This window comes from Anopheles aquasalis, chromosome 3, assembly GCF_943734665.1.
Source record: "Anopheles aquasalis chromosome 3, idAnoAquaMG_Q_19, whole genome shotgun sequence".
In the NCBI taxonomy this organism is placed as follows: Eukaryota; Metazoa; Arthropoda; class Insecta; order Diptera; family Culicidae; genus Anopheles; species Anopheles aquasalis.
In genome coordinates, this window is record NC_064878.1 from 1,667,501 (window position 1) to 1,672,500 (window position 5,000).

Here is a 5,000-nt window from a genome sequence, read left to right on the forward strand (position 1 = left end):
TTATTTTAAAGGGCATTAACGCGCTCAAATCAGAAACGAAAACTTGAGAACTTGAGTTAATTTTCAGTGCTTACTGTGACCAAGGGAAATGGCTTCATTATCGAAGGAAGAACGCAATAAGTTAGAGCTTCCTCTAGCGTCCGCGAGTGAGTTCAGTTAAGAAGCAATTGACGGACATCGACTCTCCACCAGCCTCCAGATGATAGATGCCACGATGGTCACAAATATGATTGCTTGTACACCACCACCAGCACCACCACCCACACCAGTTGATACTTATCCTCCATGATGATACCAATCTTTTGCTGGAAATGGAAAATCCTCTCGGCTCTCTATCTCCCTTTCTCTCGCCAGTCGCCAATAATCAACAACAAGTTCTCTCTTACATCCCTCTCTCTCTCTCACACACTTCCACCAGGTTTTCCACAACACTCGCTCCATCCATCCCGGTGTCCTTTTTTGACTCCCTGATTTGCTGTCTCATTCGGTGGCGAGCTGGTGCAATTTTCGTTTCTCCTCTGCAATGCATTTCCATCCCACCATCCTTATTTCATCTCATCGCAAGCATCGCAGCAACCACGGGGGGGGGGGGGGGGGGCTCATTCACCATCGGCAACTACCGTTGCCTACTCCGCCGAGCGCATCGAGTGCATCGGAGCAAGGGTACAACAAGCAAATGACCCGCGTACTGGCGATCGGAAAGCGCAAAAAGGAAATGAACGAATTGCTGCCTTTTTTTTCAATTTACTATTATTGATTAAAATCTTGCAAGCGCAACAATCTGCAACGAGCGCCGCCCGCCGCATCGAATCAGCGCGCAGCAGTGCGGTCGTTTGTTGATGATGCTGTTCAATATTGTGGCCGAGGTTGCTATGATGGAAACGATGCCGAGGGTTGCAGCACACGGTTGACTGACTGGGTTGGCTGTGGTGTGGTTTGCCATCATCTACTTGCTGCTACTACTCTTGTACTCTTTCCCTCTCTCTCTCCTGTACCGAGTAAGCTACCGCGCGTCCCAGTTTCGATCGAATCTCATCGCTCCAAGCGACCGCACCGCACCGACGGGGCGGAATGGAGTGGAGGCCTAGGAGCAGCGCCGTTACAGCATTCTCTATCGACGACCTGGCGCACTGGAAACGTCTGTGAAAGTGCCAGGGCCGTGGGCCAGTGGCAGTGGGAAATGTTGGCCTCGGCAAGTGGCACTATCCAACCTTCTCGTTCCCCTTTTTGTCCTGTTGCAGCCGTCCTTTTCACTGCCGGAGACGGCGATGAATGGAGAAGCTTGTACATGCATTACAATGGAGCACAAAAATCTGTCTAATGTATATGGCACAAAGGCACACACCACCCAACACGTGGCAGGGAGCGGGAAACAGGATGAAATCTAGGTGCAAGGCGGGAATGGAATGTGTTGAGTAGCGCCGAAGAAGGAGGTCAGCTGGCAAGCGAGGCTGTATAAAAATATATGGAAAAGAACAGTCTTAAAGTGAATGTTCGCGAATCGAGGCTGCTGCTGCTGCTGCTGCTGCTGCTTGGGGAATGAAGCAAAACGACAAACAGACGAAGATGGTGCGATGGTGTTGGGTTTGTACATAGAAGAAATATACATGTACATTCCAAACGGGGTCCCAACGCGAGAGAGAAAGAGGGAGACTGCTCGCCAGATCGTTACCAAGATCGCTCCAGGAACACCACCAGCAGCAGCAGTCTTGCAATCTTTTGAAATCCCGCCTTCAACCAGCGCCACTGCATCGGCCACCCACCGTAGTTTCACTCTTTTTCATCCTTATCAGTAACGGCAGTGCGCGTCGAGCACTCACGCGCGCGCGACTAACGACTGAACGACGAGAGCATTTCTCGAGAATGCATCCATTTCCTGTTCTTAGCCATACCTATCCCCGCCTTCATCTACTTGCTGCCTTTTCCTGTTACTCAAGCTCTGTTTTTCCACCTCTCTCTCTCTCTCTCTCTCTCTCTCTCTCTCTCTCTCTCTCTCTCTCTCTCGGTCTCTCTGGCCGTGTAATATTTTATCGATATGCTAGGATCGATATCCAAGAACGTAGCACAAAACACGAGGGAGCTACAATTGGCGGTACTCTAAAATGTTGTGGAACCAAACCCGCCACCTGACCATCCATGCGTTGAAGGGGGCATGTCGAGCGACAATTAGTTGAAATGATTACCATCTATGCTGTCCGTCTGCGTCATCGATGAAGATTTAATGGAAAACACACCCATTCTCACCGCAACTCACCGTTGCTCAGAATTGTTGACAGGACGATAATCTGTCGGAATCGGAAATGCAAATGGAAACGTGAAAGTAGAGTGGAAGGGACACTGAACGAGAAAATATGCTGAGCTGTGGAGAAACAGTGCCGAAGAAGCTTCCTCCAGGTCTGTTGCTACTGTTTATTGCGCGCAGAAGACGTTTCTCCCGGTGATATGAGCTCGTGCTTCACCATAGGACCCCCCCGGGGAGATGTCTCCTTCCAATTTTTTTTCCATTTCTTCCTATTTCTCTTATTTGCCCCAGTCCACCCTTGATTTGGCCGGGTAGTATCGGACGGCGACGAGCAAAAAGGGCATCGAAAAGGAAGGAACAACGTCTTCATTGAACATTGTCGATGCCTACGCTGGATGCCAGCAGCACAATTCGAAAGCGAAGACGACGACGGCGAAGGCGAAGGCGCAGTCGGGCGCAATTTCATGCGATGATTCTGGAAGGAAGCGGAAAGACACAGCCCCCGGCGGCGGCGGCGGCGACGGCGGGAACGACGGTATGGTGTGTCGGTGGCAGCAGTAGCAGGTTCACTCTCATCTCGGGAATGATTGGGCCCCACGCGAGGTATTCGTATCGATTCGAAATGGAGGCGGCCGTAAAATCGTTGCCGAGAGTTGATAGAATGTAAAAATAATTGGAATAGGGTTGTTGAATTTGACGAAGGCCGTAGGATGCCATGGAAGAGAGTTGTAATACGCGAGGGGAAGGAAAACGCTGAAAACGAAACACGGCACGGTGCGGCACGGAGCAAATATGTGGCCCGGGCCGGGCGCGTTTTGAGGGAAACATAAAACATGGTGAATGGAAGCGGCATGATAGGTACAGAGTGTGTAGGACACAGCTTAAAACTCCGGCAATACCGGCGAGCGACCGGATGCGAAGAAAATCCGCAAATTGTCGAATAGGTTAGCCCGGAAGGGTCCACCATGCCGTACCAAGGGATTGTTTGTGCATATAATAACGTGAAGAACGTGCATAATGGTACGTCGTGTGCACGTGGGTCTTTTTACATAAAATGTACTTTACTTTTCACTGGCTCACCGGCTCAACATCTCATCTCCAACCAATTCCTGCCGATAATGTTGGCACGCAGTGAGCAGTGAGATCAATTAGGAGGAATATACCTATATTTTCCGCTGCCCTATTTGAGCCGCCGTATCGTCCCCGTACTTGGCCGATATCGAACTGTGAAACGACTGGTGCTCTCCCAACTCTTAACCCTCAAGCCACCCACTTCGAGAGTCGCGTCGGGTACACGGGAAGTTAGTAATGAGATGAGGGAAGCTCTCCTTCGGGCTCAGCTCTTTTGAATGCGTACGGAAAAGAACATCATCGAGCATCGAGCATCGAGCGGCCGCAAACAAGCCAGGCGAGGGCAATAATAATGGCGAGAAGGGTGGCAATGGGGATCAAGGAGGAATGGCGCCTACTGTATACTGGTACCTTTGTTAGGAAGAATCATGTGTGCATTCGATTGCACTACAATCATTCATCATACTCAGTTGGTTTACTTTCGTGATTTAAGCTGCTTTTATTTAAACAGAGGGTACGGAACTCGCGTTCTTACAGCTCCAATATTACCTTCTTCTTCGTCAAGAGTACACTGCATGGGAGGGAACACCGAGCGAACAAATAATCAATCGATATCTTATCGCGTAATTTGCTAAAGTGGACATACCTTGGCAGAGATATGGTAACGTTTTCCATCAATAATAAATAATAAAGACCTCGAGCAGGCTTGCCATGGACAATTATGCTGCGTTAAAGAGACAACATAAATGTGTAAAAGGACACAATAAGAAGGAATGCAAATGAAGGAATCGCAGCTCAGCCCATTGTATTCTTTCATTTTCCAATCCGCTTATCGATATCGACGATACTGCCTCTCTCTCTCGACATTATTGGCACAAGTATAAGAAACGTAAAGTTCAATTAAATGAACATTTTTTATAATTGGTTTAATAGATAAGTAAAATAAAAGTGCACCTGCAGTGCACCATGAAATGCTATGCTACTTCGCAGTGTAAATCATGCCATGAAGAAAGAGGATAAAAAGGAATTTCCATCATGTACTGCAATGGATAGAACACATATGTATGTGGCACGAGCCACAAATGAAACCTTCATCATGTGCAATGTTTGTATAAATCAGCCTAGCACTCTCGGTGTGGCAGTCCAGCTCGTTCAGACACAATCAAATGCATCCCTTCGCCTCCCTTTAAAGTGGTTCTCAGCACCCCAGCACCGGTGTGAGAAAAAAAAAGCCGCTCAGAATTCGGTTCTGCTCTTGATTTCAAGTTGAAGTTATTAAAAAGTGAGCAATTCAATTATCGTCCCCGTAGAGGGGCGCCGGCACGATGGGTGGTTTGGGCTGCTGTTTTTTTTTGCTCTTTCTTTCGCAGCTTCCCTTCCAGTAGACATTGGGGCGCAAAATGCGACGACTAACCCGGTCTCTACGGATGAAAACCTGATGACAATTATGAGGTGGGCTATCATTGTTGAGCGCCGGTACCTCACTCACGGTGAAGTATTTTCGTGAAGGACTTTTGCCTCGTCGACTCGTCGGTTTTCTTCCTGTCAAATGTGAAATCTTTTGTCCCCTTTTTTGTGGTTGTGCATATTTCGGACCCATTCCCTGCGTTCAGTTCTACGCGAGGAAAATAATAACGTAAACGAAACGTTCTCTCCGTGAATTAACAAAAGAAAACCACTCGCCTAC